The 21,897-nt window shown below is 30.7% G+C and overlaps 1 protein-coding gene across 1 annotated transcript in view; it reads right to left on the bottom strand.

The window, feature by feature from the left end:
• LOC119612161 (N-acylneuraminate cytidylyltransferase) overlaps positions 1 to 21,897 on the bottom strand; it is a 147,536-nt gene that overhangs the window by 43,812 nt on the left and 81,827 nt on the right. The window lies entirely within an intron of this gene.

Below are 21,897 nucleotides of genomic sequence, written 5' to 3'. Positions count from 1 at the left end.
TCAACAAACATTTATCAAATTTTCTTAAACAAATGGAAAAAATATAAACAAAAATATTTTTCTATGAAAAATTAGTTTTATTTGAGATTATTTAAATAATATATAATTAATTTCAAAATGGTTTGCAGAAATAATTAAAGGGAAACAAAAATCACTAATACCCCATTTACACATACACGAAATCTTGTACTTATGAGATTTCGAGCCAAATCTAGTTGATTTTAACTAGATTTTCCATACAAAACACAATCTACTTCGAAACTAGATTTCATTAAAATCTACTCAAAATCAGTTTTTAGTGATGCAACTCTGTTTTTCCCTAAATAATACGACGGTACTCAAGAAAAAAGAGAGAAAATAAACAAGTTAGAGTGCTATATTCGGCTATTCCGAATGTTAAATACCCTCCACCAGCAAGCTACTTTTTATTAAATCCCATTTAACTATCTAATTTTTAGATAACTTCGCAAAATTTTTGTTTCCGTATTGAGGGTACTAACATTTATGCATTTGACAAACTAAGTTTAATTAGATCGAGAAAAATGTATATTACTTGAAAACATTTTAATATAATGATTTATCTATACACAGAACATACTCATTTTGATTTTTATCCGGATATATTCATTTAATTACGAATTAAGTGGTAGTAAGTGATTTTCAGAAGTATCCTTTATATGGGAGCAAAGACAACCTATGGATCGATCCGAAAAAAATTCCGTATATATACAAAATACACATTTATGTCGAATTTATTCCGATAACTTGGATTGTCAATGTGCATTTGAGTAATTTTCGGAAATAGTCTTTATATGGGAGTTGTGACCAATTATCGACCGATAAGGAAACATTTTCGTATAATGATTAATATGCCAAAAAAATTCAAGTCGAATTTAACTACAATAGATTTGTTAATTAATGAAATATCTGCGTTTAGGTGATTTTCGGAGGTGGACTTTATATGTATAGGAGCTATGAGCTTACACAAAACATATTTGTGTCGAATTTTATCAAGATATCTTTATTTGATAATGAAATACTTATGTGCGTTTAGGTGATTTTCGGAAGTGGGCCTTATATGGGAGCTATGACTGATTGTGGACCGACTGAGATCTACGTTGACAGTATGATTTCTGTTCATTTTATATTTGCATGTACAAAATTTTGTGTTGCTACCGATATATTTGAGGGGGTTATTAACGATAAACTATTTTCCGGGAATATATATCTTTGTATGGGGGCTATGGGAAATATTGGATCGATTGTAAAGATTTTAAACATAATTGATCACTGCCCTGAAGAAATAATGTGATAAAATTCATCGAAATATCTTTGGTAGTTTCTGAGAAAACTTCCAAAGAATTATGAAAAAAACGTAATTTTTTCGAGGTAGTCTGAAATTTTTACTCATAACTTTTTACGTTGTGAACCGATTGCTGATTTTCAATACCAAACTGCTTAGGATAATAATAATTATTTTGGTTGTATTTGGTTGATTTCCTTTGCTTAGTTTTAACGTGAGCGTGTTTTACACAGACAGACAAACAGACAGACTGTAGTGATGGTCATGGATTATTATTTTTTTAAACTGATATTTATAATACTTTATTATTTGTTAATTTTGTTTGATCTAGTAATATTTGGAAATTCAATTTTAAAAAATTTTCATTTTTTAATTGTAATTGGATTAAAAATTTTATAAAATAAAGAAGCATTTTGCTATACAAAATAAAATAAATAAATATAAAAATAATAACTAAAATTGGCGATCCTGCCAGGAGATTTGTAAAACAACATATACATGTTATGAATCTGTAATCTTCGATTACACTAAATTAAAATTGCCTCGATGATGATTATAATTATAAAAATAAGAATTTACTACTATTTTACTTAATTAAAATACCAGTGGCCTCTGAGAAAATTGAAACAAACGAGAAAAATTGCAAAAACTTTTCATTTTTTAATTGTAATTGGATTAAAAATTTTATAAAATAAAGAAGCATTTTGCTATACAAAATAAAATAAATAAATATAAAAATAATAACTAAAAGACGGACATAGCAGAATTTCAGAATTTTATAAGGACCCAGATTATGTATACTTTGTTGGGTCTTAGATGAATATTTCTTGGTGTTACACACGGAATGACAAACTTACCCTCTATCACCACTGATAGTGGTGGAGGGTATAAAAACAAACAAAAAAAATTAAATATCGTCAAAATTTTTATAAATTGAAAAACATTAATGAAAAGTTAATCTAAAATAAATGGTAATGTTATATTTAAATATCTATTTGTTATTATAAACTAGCTATATCCAGTGTGCTTTGCTACCGTAAAAGGAATATGTATAAATAAAAATCCCACTTAACGATTTTGAAGATTCTAACTACAATAGTTTTCCAGATTTATAATATGTTACATATGAAAGATATCAAGCAAATTATTATTATTAAGTTCGCCAGTTTCTATCTATCGGCAATTTCTATCTATCTATAAAAAAATTTGAATAATATAAGAGTTTCCAAGATACACGAAATTTTGTATTTAATTCATATATGTTGTGCCATGCCACCCATTGAAAGTCCGCCCGTTATGCTCTAAATGTTCACATGAATTTCAAAGTTCTTCTAATAATTTCTCAGATATACGAATTTTTCTATTTGAGCTTGAAGCCCCCACATGAAAGTCCAAAATGTTCAGATGAATACTAAACTAATTTGTGCAAAATTTTATAAATCAAGTTTTATTAGTTTCCCAGATAAACGAAATTTTATATTTAATGCATATTGATTCATATGGGGGCTTCAAGAGTCCCAGGTGAAAGTCCGCTTTTTTTCCTCCAAAATGTTCAGAAGAATATTTAAGGTCTTCGTGCAAAATTTGAAGAATTTAGTTCCATTTGTTTTCCAGATAAACGAATTTTTGTCTTTACGTATTTTTGTATTTAATTTATATGGGAGGTGCCACGCCCCCTAATGATAGTCCGCCTACTTTTTGTACTAAATAATTATATTGACACTAAAGTTGCTCCGACAAAATTTGAGGACTCTAACTGTTATATTATCTAAAATATACGGATTTGATATTTTCTTAATATGGGCGTGGCTCCTCGCCCACTTGGAATTTCAAAATAAAAAGTAGCCTATTACCTATTCCAGACATACAGGAATACGCTGTGAAAATTTGAATAAAATCGGTTCAGCCGTTTAGTAGTCTAAAGCGTTCAAACATACAAACAAACACACATTCATTTTTATACATATAGATACAATTTTAATAAATATCCCATTTTCCTTCTAATTTTTCATATCACACACTTTTTCGAGAAATATTAGAAAAAAATGAAATCTTCGCAAATGTCAAGAAGAGTAAATGTAAACTGTCTAGATTTGCAAAAAGAAAAGATCAAGAGTGTAAACATTAATGTTGTATTTTATTCATCTGGAAGTGTACATTGTAGCCACTTCTGGACGATTGACAGACGAGAGCACACATTTTACAAAAACAGAATACATTGATTTCTAGTTTTCGCCGTCTGGAAGTATACTTTTAGAATACTTCCGCAAGAAGAGCACAAAAACAAAAAAATATAAATACTCCATTTTTTTGCGTAAACGCGAAAAAAAATAAAATAAATAATGCAGAAATTTTGCTTCGGTGATGTATTGTGTTTTGTCCTGTCATGTTCAGTTTTAATTATTCATTGTAAAACTTAAATTAGTTATTGAATTTAATATTCATAGAAAAATAGTGTAATTAATATATTATGAATGTTAAGTAGTAAAAAACAATATGACAGTGTTGTGTTAAAAATCAACTGTTAATAAACATTTAAGAAGGTTTTGTTAATTGGTGAAATTAAATAAATACCAAAAAGTAATTATTCAAGGATTATATAAATAAAATTAAAAAGTAAGTTGTCATATTTTACATTAAAATACTATTTTAGGAATAAGTTAACAACTGTTTAATTAAAAATGTTTTTATTTTAAATATTGTCTCTCCTTAATTGGTTTAGGGGTTTTAAGCATTTAAAGATTTTTTCAAGTTGTACGTTTCGGCTTTCATTTGATGAACATTGCATTATTAACCTATTTAGATTTATTTGAGTTAAATCTTACCTTTCAATATTATTTAAACTATTTGCACATTTAGGTCCTGTTTCTAGATTACGTATGATCACTTGGAGCTAAAATTTTATTTGTACTTTTACTTAAAGTATTCAAACGCTATCTGGAATCATTATATTCAAATTAATACTACTGTTTTATACATAAATTATTTTTTGACTTGGGTCACTTGACACGAAATTCTCCATATAAGATATTTAGTTTTAAAATCAGATATTTTTAAAACCACCTTTTTTAAATACAATTTTATTAATTTTCATATAGCTTTGGATTTAATTATTCTAATTATAGGTACTTTTTTAGTTATTAACACCAGGTATTTCTATGACCTATCATATAATACTCATATTCTTAAAATTGAGCATGCCGTTTCCAAGATTTTGAAGTTAAGTAAATAGTTTTTGAACAAATATAACTCCTTAGTTAGAAGAGAGCAAACAAAAAATAGTGTTGCAGTATTAGTGTCGAAAGCAATATCCCGTTTAGGGTCGTTAAGGTGTTTCTATCGTTAGTCGCTGTAAATAATATTAAAAATAATCCATGACTTAATAATTTCAGATCTTTATAGAAGGTTTAATTCCAAGTTATTTTAATGTTTCAAAAAATTTTCATGAAAAGTTATGTTTTTATACCCTACACCACTTTAGTGGGGAGGGTATATTGGATTTGTGCTGATGTTTGTAACATATAAAAATATTCGTCCTAGACCCACCTTAAAGTATACCAATCGGCTTAGAATCGTTTTCTGAGTCGATTAAGCTATGTCCGTCCGTCCGTCCGTCCGTCTGGCTGGCTGGCTGGCTGGCTGTCCATGTAAACCTTGTGCGCAAGCTACAGGTCGCAATTTTAAAGATAATTGGATGAAATTTGGCACGCACGTTTTATTTGACCCAAGGACGAAGCCTATTGAAAATGGTTAAAATCGGTCCATTATTTCACCTAGCCCCCATAGAACAGAACCCCCCGAAAAGGGCTTCTGAGCTCATAATTATGTTAAATATACAGATATATCGATAAAATACGGCATAACTAAGTTTTATAGAAGTCTTGATAACCCTGCCAAATTTCATAAAGATCGGGCCCCATTTGACCCTAGCTCCCATACAAAGTCCCCTTCAGAAAATTACTTGAATGTCCCAAATTAACTTATAAACACAAATATCCCGATGAAATTCAGCACAATAAAATATTATGTAAATATAAATATATTCACAAAATTTTATCGGGCTTGGTCCATATTTGCCCCTAGCCCCCATATAAAGCCTCTTTCAGAAAATTAGTTTTTCATCCATAAATTTCTTAAATGTATCGGAACCAGGGAATATTGAAGATAAATGCGATATTATGAAAAATAAATCACATTTAATATTCATAACTGGTGTAGGGTATCATATGGTCGGCCACGCCCGACTATACTTTCTTACTTGTTATTGATGCAAAACAATAAATAAATAAATAAATTTTTAATTATTTGATTTTTTTGATCTGACGGTTTAAACTTTGGTGGGAAATGTATTGAGCATAGGAGAATCCTATTTTTATTGCTTCCTAAAGTATTTGGATAAAAATATTGTTCTTTGATTATATATTTTATATTAGAAAATGTTTGATTACGAATTGGTATACTGGAATTATTAAAGTTTATAAGATAATTCCCTTCCAACTCAAATTTCCTATCATCACAATTATGCTCAATTTTCTCGGAAAAAGCATTCTTTACAATAATTGTTTCTTCGTCAAGATCAAATACAAAAGTAATATTATTAAATTCAAACTTACAAGTACTGTAATAACTACAATGATTACTTTTTTTAAATTTTCCTAAAGGTATATTTTCTTAGTATATAAAAGTTTTGTTATCAATTTCGATTACGTATTCGTTATTTGCATCTATTTCAAATTTGTTTTTGTTTGGAATAGGGGTAATCATCTTTAAGTCAGTCTTAATGTAATTGTCTGGAATCAATACTGCCATAATCAGTGAGTGATCACTGTAAGACATTATCCCTACTTTCAACATTTTCAACTTATAAAAATCAATTTCAAACTGCTCTACTCTTGTGTAGTAAACATACTTAGGTGTATAATACCACTTTATGCTGAAACTATATTATCTTGAATCGTATCTATTTTATGTTCTAAGGTTTTTAGTTTTGTTAGTTGGTCCATGTAAATTATTTCTTTCACCACCTCATTATGGGTATTCCTGACCTCCTTTAAAAACTCACTTATTTTATTTGTGTCGTTTTCCACTACAGTTTTCAGAGCATGTAATGATTCGTTTTCTATTTTGAGTTGGCCTTAAAGTTCTGATTTTAGATTCTATCAATTTAATTTCGTTTTGTAAAATTATCTCTTCATGTAAAAGCAAATGTTTTATATTTCCCTTTATTTGATTTAATATGTCTTCTATTTCGACTATGTTTATGACATGTACAAGAGTAGTTGTTGACAATTTCCACTTCGCCCATTCTAATCTTGATGAATCCAACATTCTCTGTGACTGAATTGACCTGCAGATCCGCTTGGTTGGGTTGAATGCTCACCATTAGCAAGAACATTATTAAAAGCACCTCAAATTTTAAATTGTCTTTTGAGATTCTCAAATCGTTTGGACAAATACTCAAAATCAATATCGTCATCATTATTAGTGTTCATCTTCTCTATACTGTTATGACTATTACAATCGCTAAAACTTGCAAATTTGAACGGCCTTTTAATGTTGGTTTCATGAATATTCTCTAAATCGCGTTTAATGAACTTCGGTTCATCTTTATGCCTTACACTTTTATAATTTTTAATGAATCCTGTTTTCCTTCTTTCTGTGTAAAATTCCCTATTGCGGTTGAGTTTCTGGATAATGTGATTTTTTTTACTTTCTAGTCTACTTCTGATAAGTTCGTGATTAATGGTACCATTTATTACGTCAAAAGGATTACATTTTATAGTACTGTGTACTGTGTTATTATAAAATTTTATAGCTTTTGTCATTTGTGATATGATTGGCAATTTTTCCTCTAGGTTAAGTGTTCTAATTTTTTCAGTCAAGGTATTATTAAGACGTTCTATATCAGAATTTCCGGTATGCCCTTATGCCCTTATGCCCTTAGAAGTAAGGATGTGACCCAAAAATTCAGTTTCTTTTTTTAAAAAACTACATTTATCAATTTAGTTTTTCAAATATTAATTTTATATTTGCTATATGTTCAGTTAATGAAGTGCTAAATATTAGTATGTCGTCTAAATACACGACACAAATTTTATTTATATATTGGCGGAGAACAATTTTCTTTGGCACCACCCACAAAGGACTATTGTAGGGTGAATTGCTTTCTCTAATTATATTTTGTTCTAACATCTCTTCTATCTGTTTCTGAATCTCAATTTCATGAGTTTGTGGGTATCTATATATTTTTGAATATATTGGTCGGTCAGTGTTTGTTTTTATTTCATGTTCAATTTCGTGAGTGGCAGAAAGCTTATCCCCCTCTTTATAAAATAATTCACGGTAACTGCTTAATAATCCTACAAGAAGTTGGTATTCTTCCAACTTCTTGTGCAATATTTGTTCGGTGTTGTTGTCTACCATTGTAAGAAGTTCTGGTTTGGTTAGATTTCGTCCGACTTGGGAAACTGTTAGGAGTCGATTGTTGTATTGTTTTTCTACTGTTAATTATGCCCTGTCCATAATGTTTATAATTGGAGTTCTGTGCCCCGTTTCTGTAATTCTCGCATCGAGAAAATCTGTCGAAAAATTCATGATCATCTTGTGTAAAACAGGGTGAATACAAGAAATTCGAGAAAATTACAGAAACGAGGTACTGATGTTGAATGTTATTTCTATTACAATTAAAAGAATTATTTCTATTATAACTTTCACTTGGTCTATACTGGAAACTATTACTTGTTTCGACTCTTTTCAAATAACCATTAGGATATTTATTTGACTTTGACTGTTGCCTATTGTCGTTTTGTTTCCTATGGTTAAAGGAAATTGCTCTTATATCGTCTAATAATTTAAGTCTTGTGTATTTCAGAATAATGTCGGTCAAAGTCTCATGTTGTGATATGTGTGCCCTAATAGGTCCGTATATTTTTTCTAGTAATATATCTACCATATCCCTATCGACACTCTCTGGCCTATATATAGATGGTTTGAATGGATTCCCTAAGTATATGTCGTTAATTTCGAATTTAGCTTTTTCAAATACTTTTTCGGAACTGCTCGATGACGTCCTTGGCCGTCATATTAAATTCGAACTCATTATTTGGAGGATATGGTTGTGGTGGTTGTTGTTGTTGATTAAGTTGTTGAGCTTGTTCTAGTTGTTGTCCTTGCAATTGCTGTTGTTGTTCTTGCAGTTGTTGTTGCTGCTGGATAATTTTTTGTTCCTGTATCCGCAGAACCGCTTCTAACTCAGCGATCTTTTCTTGCAGATCAGTTTCCTGCAGATTTCTATTAGCATCGAATCTATTCATTTTTGTTTTTCTTGTGTATTTGTTTAAAAAAAAATTTCTTTTAAGTTTTTAGTTCCTGTAATTTTAACTGATTTTTTCTATTTTTTCTCTCCCTTTCACAATTTTTCTTTTAAATTGTTTATAACATTTCTAATTTTTAAGTTGTTAATTATTATTGTTATTTTTTACTTTTTTTTTGCTTAATTTTGTCTTTTTTTAATTTAAAATTTATTCACAAAATTTTCTTTTTTTCTTGAGTTTTTTCTCTAGTATTTAGGCAGGTTTTCTTTTCTTTCCTTTTTTTTCACGTTTCACAAAAAACTCTTTGAAAAAATTTTTTTATATAATCCTTTTCGATTCACAAATTTTTCTTTTTTTTTTCTTTAGTATTTAGTTGAATATTATTGTTTTTGTTTTATTACAGTAATTTTTGATTTATTATTTTTATTTTGTGCAATAACTTTCTTGTTATTGTTTTAACAAAAGTTCAATAATTTTATATGTAAATCAAAATTTTTGTAATTTTGTATTAAACAATTTTTTTTTCGACTGCGCCACTTATGTATCTTGTTTTTTATAAAAAACAAAATTATATAATTTTTATTTTCTGATGTTCTTCAGAACATCCTCTTTTATTTAATTGAATCTTAAGACAAAAAACTTAATATTTAATTTTTATTTAAATTAAGCTAAGCAACGAAGACTTTTTATGCTTACGTTGCTGTCTAGCAAAGTGTGGGAAAATAAACAAAAAGTGTAATTTAAAACTATTAAATTTAACTACACTTTACTAGCCATCAGTATTAATTATGGGGATCAGAATGTAACTTGCGCGTCCCCGGGTGGCGGATAGGGGGTGGTGATGGACCATCTGTCCTCCCACAGTTTTAGTTTGACTTAAGCTAAGGGAGGGCAGATTGTCCACCACCTGGGAATATTGTATTCCGAGTGGACCAAAAAACTGAAAAAAACAACATGGAAAATAAAAATAAAAAGATGAATGTTACGGTGCAGAGCCTAAATAACCCAGTACCGGCGGCAAGTGTTGATCCACTCGCGAGTCACGTATCGTCGTCATCCTGCAATCGTGAGCAAAATACTACTACGGAGGTGGGTACCTTGGCCTCTGTGGCGGACAATGCGTCAAGTGTACAACATGCCATTGGCAAAAACATAGGGGTGAAAGAGAAGGATGTACTCGGAGAGAGCTCTAAGCTACCTCAGCCCATAGAAAAGGTATACATAGAACTGAAACTGAGTATGACAAAACCTAAGTCTGCTGTCAAAAACCTAAGTCGTGAGAATGTATTAGTTGAAAAATATGTAACCCAAACTCTTTCGTTTAAAAAGTTTTTATATTTTTGTTTGATATTATATTTCGATATTTTATGAAATAATGTTTTGAATTAGCCATTTTTATTCAACATCAGTTGACCAATGTAAGAAAGATTTTCATTAAAAATTATTCTTAATTAACTCTTTTGTTTGCTGGGTTGAGTCAATATTGACACTTGATTAAAAAAATAAAAACGATTGAAAAATTTGTTTTTTTTTTTTTTCTGAAAATGTTTTCAATAATTTTATAGGAAAAACATAACTTTTAGCAGTGTTTATTGCAGCAGCAGGGGCTATTTTGCCAAAGGAATTATGCTAATGCTAAAATTAACGCTTGATATGAACGATTATTGTTAATTTCAAAGCAGCCCAAATGCAGTCAAAATACACCCTACACCACACTAATGGGAACGGCATTTCGTTTATGTCTTAAAGTTTGTAACACCTGCGTCGATGTAATGATGTAATCCGTCCATAAATTAGCCTATTGAACTTTTTTGTAAGCGGTACATGCTATACAAGAATAGGGTATTTATAAAATTCGACTCAACAAATTTTATATATACGAAATTTTGACTATATATTGTTATAATGAGTAGTACATTCATTAATTAAGCAAACATTAATCTCTTGAATATAACTTCTACATTAAAAAATACTAAATAACTTATTGCTACTTACTCGCAATGTGGTAGGGTATGATGTATTCGGATACATTTTGTACTTTCATAATTTTGTTATTTTATGTAAACAAAAATAAAAATACTCATACAATTGAATTAAATTCACACAGAACCTGTACATGTGAGAGAGTAATATTTCTTATTCTCAGTCTCAGTTCTATTTATTTTTCTATGCCTCAGCCTTTAACAACAACACCATTATAGCAAATCCCAAAAAGGATGAAGTAGAGCAAATAGTGAAACAGGTAAGTAATAGCATAGCTAAACTACCTATTACTAAGAAAAGAATATCTGGAGCACAGAGGAGGAAGTTGAAAAAAATGCTTCAAGAAATCATAGTTAGTCAATCCAACGACACTCCAAAGGAAAAATTGGACTCTCTCACAAGATCTGAGGCAAAGAGGATCAGGTCTCCCGTTTGACAACTGAGAATAAACCTAAGAAGAAAAAGAGCTCCCCGTCTTCTAATACATAGTCGAAGCCAAGCCACACTTCACTCGAAGGAACCTCAAGTCAGAATCCTGCGAGTAAGGGTGACAACGCCAAGATAGATATTCCGAAGACGATCACGTCGGCGAAATTAAACTCGAAGCTACGGGTATCTCAAAAGAAGCCTCGAAAAGCGAGGAAAGAGAGGCTGGACAGTGGTAAAGGAAAAGAGCCGTCATCTTACGCCAAAATTGCCAGAAGAAGATACTGGGACGATCTCTGCTATGCAGTTTACGATGTCGGTAATCTGACAGGCAAAATTCCAATAGACGAACAGAGTAAGGTAGAAGATCTGGTGAACAATAAGATAGTGGACCATGCAATCGCTTCAAAGGGCAAACAACCAATAGAGAGCGTGAGCTGCGAGTTCAGCATGGGCGTGATGTTGATGAGGTTGGCATCTCACCAATATGTTACCACCCTAAAGAACTTGGTGGAAAGTATCCCTTCTCCCTGGGAACGCGCTAAGCTAGGACTGGCAAAGAAGAGCGAGCTTCCGGTGCTCTTAAAGTCCACTGTCTACATAAAAGGATGGGGCAGTAAACTGGCTAATGAACGGAAATTCTTGGTGGTCAAAACGCTGAGCTGGCCGGGGAAAAATGGGATGTCTTTTACAGGAAACAAGAACCTTAGGGAACTTTATTTGTAATAGGTATCGACCAGAAATCTATGGCTAGTCTTGCCAAGAATAAAGGTAGGGCTTACTTCGCCTCTAAAGCTGTCATATTCAAAATTGGGAAGGTGCCGATTGGAAGAGCTGTTACAACAAGCCTCGAAAAGGACACAAATATACCTAAGACCACAGCATCAGTAGCAACTACTGATAACGTTAAGGAGCCAAACCCTAAAAGCGAGGAAGCTACTACTAACTCGCCAAAAGAATGTTCAGCTGCCCTTTCCAAAATTTGGGAGGCGCCGATTGAAAGGGGTGTCAAAACCGGCCCCGATAAGGACGCTAAAACACGTAAGACGGTACCCAAAGCATCATTCGCAAGTGCTGGTAATTTTGAGGAGTCAAATCCTAAAAGCGAGGAGGAAATCACTCACTCGCCAGTGGATTTCCTTAATACTAAAGACTTGATTACATCAAACCACATAAGCCCTGAGTAACCGGCGAGATCCGGAACCTTGGTAAGACTCTTCGTAAACTATTTAACCGGGCACGGCGTGAATATAATAAAATTGTAAAGCCAAACGAGACTCCTGTGCCTCGTTTCTGTAACTCTCGCATCGAGAAGTTTCTCGCATGAAACAGTGAAATTGAAGAAAAAACAATGTGAATTGAAACAAAATATCATTTCTCACATGCAAGTGTTTCTGTAAGAAAATTTTGTGAGAACTATCTGTCATTTATGTTTTTTGACTTAAGTTATTGGAAATTTGTGAGTAAAAGTGTTTCTGTAAGAAAATTTTGTGAGAAGTTTCTCACATGAACTGTCAAAAAAACTCACATTTTAGAACGGTGCGGAAAAGAAATTTTTAAGTAAATAAAATTTAATTTAAACATGAATTATATGAAACAATGAAAAAGTAATGTTATATTTATAATTATTAAAGATTAAAATAAATATTGATCACTAATTTTTAGAAAATAGGAGTAATTTCGGATATACAGAAGCAAATGCTAAAAAAGTACGTGGACATAAACTTAGAATTTGCCAAGGGCAAATTTAGTGGGATAATTTTTCGAACAATTTTCATTTAATTTCTTTATTTTTTGTTTATTTATTCTTCGTTTATAAATTTGTTCGGCAATTTTTGTTTTCTTCTTTTAATTTTTATGTTTTTGCCAGCTGTTTTATTGGAAATTTCCAATAAAAACGTAATTCGTGCAGCCTCTTCTCACTTTAAGTTACAGAAACACTTTTTACTCGCAAATCGAGAAACGATGGAATTTTTTGTTTCACACTTCTCGATGTGAGAACTTCTCACTCAAAGTTACAGAAACGGGGTACTGGAAACTTTTCTGTAAGCAGGTAGACAGCGTAAATGACGTATCGAAGATAACAAAATTCCTATCCAAAACTCATGTCCAACCGGAATCTATGGTCGATGATACGGGCAGGAGGCTGGAGGATATGGAGGAGACAATGAAACTCCTAATGGAAAATATTAATATGACATTGACTAAAATCGGCTTATATATCTGGAAATAACATAGTAGCGGATATTACATTTGTTTGGGAGTTTATGTCGATAATTAAACTTTTTTCAAATTTCCATTATTTATCACATTTACTCAGAAAAAATAAAAAATAAGCTTATCTTCTTGTTTAGCATCAGATATTTCTCTGTGTGTATCTCAACAAAAAAACTTCAAAATTAAGATAATGACGTACATACGAGTGAATGAGGGAAAACCAGGGAGCTCTTAAGGCTCTAGAGAATACTCTAGAAGAAGAGAAAACTCATCTTCTAGAAGATAAGATATGAACACTCTAGATGATACTAAGAAGTCACTTCAAGAAGTGACTTCCTTCTCACATCTAGAATAGTCTTTGACAATACCTTACTTCCAAGAGTTATCTAGAAGTTTCTTCTGCGGGTCTTCCAGAAGTATCTTCCACGTTACGTTTAGACGTTCCCCAGCTCGGCATCAGTTCTTCCCGACTGGTGACAAGAATTCGTATACTTTCGCAATATCGCTGGCGAGCTTTTAGCACGTTTGGAATTTTCACACGGGTAACTTCCGCAATAGAAAATGTTTGTAGGGTACATATATGCATAGTTGGCAGATGATTTGGGTACAAAATCGTCAATTAATTTTTAGTAATCGTCATTAAATCGTCAAAACTATTTGTTATAGATAATATAACATGTGATGGTATTTCCACTAATTTTTCATTCATTAGTTGAACTATCGAGACATTTTTATCAATTTCGATTGATTTTAGTTGTAATTATCTGCTTAATTTGACAATTATACTTCAAAATACCTTATATTGAGTTCTTGTAAAATATGTGATATAATATTCAGTAAATATGAATATGATATATTATTTTATTCAATATTTTTTATATCGAGAGACTATATTCAATAGTCTCTATCTGTCATTTTCATGAAAATAAGATTTTGATTCCAAAATATCCAGCAAACTATCAGTGACATAAATATCAAATGAAAAAATATTGTTTGTCAATTTTCCAGCAATTTTTAAATTTCTTAAAAAATAAGAAAAATTCTGAATGCAGGAACCTCTATCTTATCCAAAAATTGCTTCAAACTCTACTATTTTGTATAATTTTCTGTTGCAAAATAAGTGTTTTTACTAATTTGGACATGATGAACACAAATCCACCTAAATATTTAAAATCGGTTTAATAGTTTTCGAGATATCGCTCATTATGATACTAATTTGATTAATTTTGTTGCCGTGTTTAACCATATAACATTGATTTTGGACCAAAACCTTATAATCTGTCGCTTTTTCAACAATTTGGTTTCTATTACTTCATTAAATGGCATAAAATATAATATTTATTAATATCATTTTTCAGGCAATAATCCTATATGGCTGCCCAATTTGGGGCAATTGTGCCAAAACTCATTTAAATCGCCTGCAAATAACTCAGAATAAAATTCTGAAAATGGTTCTGAAATTACCATGGCATTTTTCCACCTCCAGATTGCACACCATCAGTAACACCAAAACTGTTACAAAAGCTATTGAAATTCTAACCGCACGTTTTAGATTCAACTGCTCTTTTTCGGATAATCCTCTTATTTCCGCACTGTACTAATTGTAAATGTTACTGTCTACTTATTATTGTTTTGTAATTTTTTTTTTTTTTGCTATCTTATATACATATGTATATTGTAATTTTTCTAATGTTAATTACTTTCTTACCTATTACTTTATATAATGTATTAACTAGTTAGTAGTACTATGTTGCTCTGTTTTTTTTATCATTTTATTAATAAAATTATTAATTCATAATTACTCATTTTTTAATTTTTTTTCCTCATATTGAAGGTTTCTGTTTATAGTTTTCCTTCAAAGTATTATTAATCTATTTCTTTACAATTGTTATTTTCTTTAATTAAATATAAAACTTAAGATATAAGGCAAAGCCAAATCTGTGCAATATAACTTTTTGTATTTATGATAAAATTGTAAAAATTTCTATTAAATAAATAAATAATAATAATTAAATCAAATAAAAAATTTATATTTCTATGAAGGTTGTAAAAAATTTTTCGTAGAAAAAAAGCTCTAGCTCTATGAATAATTTTGCAAACAATGCAAAATTTGAAATTCTTTTTAATATAAGAATTTAGAATATGGTTAATTAAAAAAAAATAAGAATAAAGTAGATAATATAATCTAAACAACTCGAATATGCCTTAAATATGCTATCAAAATCAAATCATGTATAATTATGCTCCTATGGGTTAGGTTAGATTGATAGGAGGATGTTTACTACATCAAACCCGAAATGCTCCTTTTCATAAAAAAAATGTTCACTGAATGTATTATTTTGCAATGTTCAGAAACTCAGTTTCCTGGACGAAATTCCTAAGAATTTTAAAATCAGTGTTAGTCAGGAATGTTATTTCCAGAATAACATCACTTCCAAGATACTTGAATCTAACTTCGACGAATGTCTGACAGTGGTTAAGAAAGTGCTCCAGAGTTTCACTGTCCTCCAGAGTTTCACATGCTCTACATTCGTCCGAATCCGCACTTCCAATTTTGTATAGATGTGCTCGTAATTCTGTACCATCATACTAACCTCAGACTTGCTCAATTTGAAGAGATTTCTCGTCTTGCTCTCATCAGGGTCACCCCATAGGATCTTTGTGGTTCTATCCACCGTTCATTATTACAAGAGGCCTTATAGGATTCTCTCACCCATATTTTTAATTCAGCTTTTGTTGCCTCGAACAGTTTTGCATTCTTCAGGTTAACTACCTCGAGCTCCCTTCCCTTTAAAGCTATTACATTCGCCATTTCGTTGCCGACTACTCCCGAGTGGCCAGGTACCCATATGATGTAAACCTTACCTCTGGGAGAATATTCAGTTAAAGCTTTCTCACAATCCAATACGGTCTTAGATTTTGTTCTACCTAATTGCCTTCTGGCTGTCGGTAAATATATTAAGACTTGTCAGCGGCATATATATTCTAATCCAATTTACATATTCCGTTATTTCTCGGACATTTGCTTGGAAGCTTGTGTTATGATTAGGTAAACGGTGGTATATTTCTGTTTCTGGGTCTTCAATATAAAACCCCAGGCCCACTTTGTCCCCAAATTTATAGCCAACCGTGTAACAACGGATTCCTACTGGTATTTGCTCTAATGTTCCTCTTGACCAAGACATTCTATCTGGGATCAGCGTTTCAAAGTTTGGGACATATTCTGTGTCTGGTATGCGATCAGGCACGTCCGATGATTGTGTATAACCTTCCAATGTGTCCAGTATACATTGATGACGTATCCTATAACCGCTTTTGGCCAGTTCGCCTAAAGGCTGCAAGTGGCGCCTCATATCTTAAATATGTTTCAATGAGTGGAATATTTAGCAACATTTCCAGAGCCTTGGTTGAATGTGCAAAAATATAATATATGCCTAAATTCTTTAATTGTTCCGAAACGTTTAAACTTGTCCTTTATTAAAAAATCGTCAAATTTGGAGGTAAAATCGTCAACAGGCTATTTTTGACACTGAAAATCGTCAAATCTGACAACAGTACATATATGTAAGTTTTTTCTCATGAGCCACATCAGTAGAAAAAACCAATAACAGGTTTTTTGTTGTTGTTGTTTTTTTCTTGAATTTTTTATAACATTTTCAGAGGTTGTCTCAGATTTTGTTCATATCTTCGTTATTTATGAACCGATTTTGCTGATTTTCAATAGGAAACTTCTCGAAAGTATGTCCAACAGAATTATTGAAGATTTGGATCCCGAAGATATCGTTGTAAAAATAGAACTTGTAAAAGTTTACAACGAGAGAAAATGTTTACGCAAGTTTTTTGAGTTAATGAACGCTTTTCCAGTAACAATTGTTACTAATTTGTACTAACTAGTAATAACTTTCAGTTATTGAACAGAGCTATTATTAGTTGTATTCTTTAATAGTACAATTCTTCTTTAATAGTACAATTTCACTTCCGAATAACTTCCAAAGAAAGAACATTAAAATTACTTCCTGAGAATGACTTCAGAAGTAGTAAATTTGGAATCAAATAAAAAGGACATCCCTCCTATGACAAGCCTGTGTTAAAATCATCACTTCTTCAGGTCTTTTTCAGCACTTCGATGGAGTAAATTCTACTTCTTTTTATCTTCTTTGGAAGTTCTTTTTTTACTGGAAATTATGTAATTAATATAATAATATTAATTCATTTATATTAATTAATCTATCTTTAAACACAAAGAAAGAAATCAACTCTGATTTTTGACACAACAAATTGCATAAAAAATTAAACATCGCTCGTTAGCAGTGAAAATCGTATTTTTATGTAAAGACCACCAATTAACAAACGAAATCAAGAGTAATTAATGGTGCAGTGGTCAGGACATAGAACCGGCAATTGTAAGCATTTAGGTTCAAACCCAGTCTGCTTGCAAGGTTTTTATTTATTTTTGTAAAATAAAACAACTTTTTATGGTTGATATGTAAATTTTATGGTTGATATGTAAAATTATGGTCCGATTTTCCACATAGTTGATCCTTGTATAAAAAGCAAAATTCATTCATTTATATGCAGAAGTTTCTGTAAAAATACAAAAAACTAGTTGAAAAAGCAGGAGGTTGTCTGAAATTTTTACTCATTGGACCTCTTTTATACTTTGGCGTCTCAGATGCATATTTCTTGATGTTACATACGGAATGACAAAGTTATACATATATATCCTCTATCACCACTGATGGTGGTGGAGCGTATAATAATAATTAATTTGCAGATTAAATACACGGTTCGACAAAATTGCAAAAAATCAATACAATCATCGCGAGACCTAGTGAAGTTGGTAGGTCTATTAGAGTAGGCTACAGTACCATTTTTTGAAAAATCGGAACATATTGGAAAAACAACTTTTTTTAACTAGACAGACTAAAAAAAATATATATCTCAAAATCTTCCTAACCGATTTAATATTTTTCAACTGTTTTGAAAAGAGTTTCCTTTTTTACTTTCCAAAAAGTACACATACTTTCATATTTTTTACGAAAATTTGTAAAATATTTAGATATAAATACACATTTTTATATTTTTTTTTATTTTTTTACAATTCAAGATCATTTATGACACTATATTTCAAAACATATTTTTTAAATATTTTTTATTTTAGCTCATACTTTTATGATTAAAATAAAATATGAAACGTTGAAATCAGATAAAAACTGACAAAAATAGAATTTTTTTTCCAATATCTTCCTATGTCTATAAAAAGCATTATGTCACGTAATGAGTGATTTTGAGTGTCAAACAGTATTATTAATTTGAAGGTATTTTATTTCCCCAGTAATTTTTCAAAAAAAGGATGGGTGGTAATCCTTGTTGTTTTTTCTTAACAACGCACATTGGTTCAAATCATCACTTTTTCAGTGCGAAATTAAGATCGACAAAATAATAAAACTCTTTAAAGTCTAATATGGAGCATAAGCATAAATAGGTATATTAGAACAAATTTAGGCGAAAATTAACCCTTTGGTTGTTATTGACCCATTGTCTACAATTAAGATGACTTATATAACACAACTTTTTTCATTTTGGAAGGACTCGCGAAAGTTTTTTAGAACTAATATCCAGCGTGAGGGGTTTTGCTTCCAAGCAGCGGTTGCTACTGACCGAAATAATAAATCAGTTATAAAAAACAAATTTTTTCTTCTTTCCTACTGCAATTTTCCATTTTGTTGCTAAGAAATTACGAAAATTCGGACCTTTAAATACAGTAATTCCTTGCAAACACCATGGATAACATGATGACAAAAACACGTATCTGATATGAACATCATCGTTTGCGCAGTCTTTAATCAAATTTGAAAATGCTTATAGAAATAGAAAATAGAAATATTAAATTACTCAAATCGCGCAGAAATGCGCAACTTCGGGTAAAGTGAAACTTATTCACATCATTTCAGGTTATTCATTTATTTTCATATTATTTCAGGTTTAACAAACGTTAACATTTTCTTAAAAGCTTTCATGAAGTTAACGTTTTATAATCAAATTAAATTTTTTCAAGGTTATTTTAAATATTGTCTTTTTCGAAGTGAAGGAATATTACTTCCAACCATTTACATATATAAACTACTGACAGCTCTAAGTGCTATCCATTCGACAGAAATTGAAAATTATGAACACACTTTCCAGAATTAACGTTTAAAAATAATGATAAACAAGAAAGTAAAGTCGGGCGTGGCCGACCATATGATACCCTACACCAGTTATGAATATTAAATGTGATTTATTTTTCATAATAAAGCATTTATCTTCAATATTCCCTTGTTCCGATACATTTAAGCAATTTATGGATGGCTAGGGGCAAATATGGACCAGGGGCTAGGGGCAAATATGGACTAGGTCGATAAAATTTTGTGAATATATTTATATTTACATAATATTTTATTGTGCTGAATTTCGCGATATTTGTGTTTATAAGCTAATTTGGGACATTCAAGTAATTTTCTGAAGGGGACTTTGTATGGGAGCTAGGGTCAAATGTGGCCCGATCTTTATGAAATTTGGCAGGGTCATCAAGACTTCTATAAAACTTAGTTGTGCAGTATTTTATCGATATATCTGTATATTTAACATAATTATGAGCTCAGAAGCCCTTTTCGAGGGGTTCTGTTCTATGGGGGCTAGGTGAAATAATGGACAGATTTTAACCATTTTCAATAGGTTTCGTCCCTGGGTCAAATAAAACGTGCGTGCCTGTACGACCTGTACCTTGCGCACAAGGTTTACATGGACAGCCAGCCAGCCAGACGGACGGACATAGCTTAATCGACTCAAAAAACCATTCTAAGCCGATTGGTATACTTTAAGGTGGGTCTAAGACGAATATTTTTTTATGTTACAAACATCAGCACAAATCCAATATACCCTCCCCACTAAAGTGGTGTAGGGTATAAATATAGACTCTACAAAAGATTTTTTTTTTTTTAAATATTTTAAAATTATGCAGTAGAACAGTGTTTAGCATTTCGCAAAAATTTATTGCGAATTTGAATATATTGGTGTAATGGTAATAGGATGATATCAAAAAAAAATTATATTCACTGTTCCAAAATTTGAATTTCGCACAGGAAAACTGGTAGTTTGAACAATAGTGCAACGATAAAAAATTTAAGGGTGTAACAACGCTAGCAAAAGAGTTTTGTTCTTACTCTTTATTATATTTGATTTTTTTTAATTTCAACTTTATTACAATTGGAAAAACAACCGCTGTCGACAATGACTTTTCATTCATTTTGTATGGAGACCAAAATATCGTCTTGTGGTTGGCGATTTTTTGGTTGAGATACAACTTGATTACAATTTTAACCACAACCGCTGTCGACAATAAGTTTTCATACATTTTGTATGGAGAGCAAAAAATCTCTGGCGATCCTCTCATTTTCTCTTATTTTCATGTTGTAGCGTTGCTATATGTTCATAATATTTTACTAAAAATCTTGCAAAATTGTTATAATGCGCATATTTTGCCATGTATTATTATTAACAAAATATATTAAATGAAAATTGTAAAAATTAAAATGAGAAAACATATTGTTTTGTTTCTTTTTTTAACGATTCCTTTCTTAAAAAAAAATTATAATTTTAAACAAAAACATCATGCTTTGATTTTTTCTAATAAACGTCAAAAAATGTGGTCTGTCGACAGTTGCTTGATTTTAATTTGTCGCTCGCTATTTTTTGTGGTTTGTCGACAAAGGTTCTAATTGTAATCAAGCTGATAGATTATATTCCATTTTTATTGCGCTCTCTGACGATCCTCTCATTGTTCTCTTATTTTTATGTTGTAGCCAAAGTAAATTTATAAAGTAGACTCATTTGAACAGCTGACTATTTTTTTTAAACTTGCTATTTGTAGACTTACTTGTCAAAAATGTTTATGTTGCCATATTTATTTTAATTTTAACGCGTGCTTTTGCACAAATTTCTGAGTAATTTGTTGTATTTAATGTGAAAAAGTGTATTTTAAGTGTATAATATTTTTAAAAACGTTCTAATTTTTAAAAAATTAAGAAAACTCTCTGACTTTTAATATAAATAACAACATATTTTTGGAAAGCACACCAATAATGCCATATTTTCCATTAATTATTGGTTCAATTTTGTAAACAAATTTTGACAGTTGAGTATTTCGAACAAAAACAAATTGCCTGTGGTTTTTGTAGACGTTTGTTGTACAACAACTCGTGTCGTTACTTTATTAATTTACTTTGGTTGTAGCTAAAAATCTTGCAAAATTGCAAAAACAAGGTTGTTATGTAATGAGCATTTTTCGCATGTGTTATTATTAATGGAGGATATTAAATGAAATAAATATAAATTAAAATGTGAAAACATATTATATCTGTTTCCGTATTTTATTCTGAATAATTTTTAATCATTCCTATTTATTTCTTAAAAAATAATTATAATTTTAAACAAATAACATTTTGCGTTGATTTTCTGTCGACAGTCGCTTAATTTTAATTCGATTTTTTTCTGTGGTTTGTCGACAGCGGTTCCAATTGTAATCAAGTTGTTGTTGGGTCTTCCCTATTTGGGTCGTTGTGTATCAATTTGGGTCCTTGTTGTTTTCTTGTTGATTGGGTCTCTCTTAATTTT

This window comes from Lucilia sericata, unplaced genomic scaffold, assembly GCF_015586225.1.
Source record: "Lucilia sericata isolate MDLA Ls3-8-SP2 unplaced genomic scaffold, ASM1558622v1 Contig000033F_arrow, whole genome shotgun sequence".
Classification (NCBI taxonomy): domain Eukaryota; kingdom Metazoa; phylum Arthropoda; class Insecta; order Diptera; family Calliphoridae; genus Lucilia; species Lucilia sericata.
The sequence above is the reverse complement of the archived record's forward strand: the minus strand, read 5'-3'. Positions and strand labels throughout refer to the sequence as shown.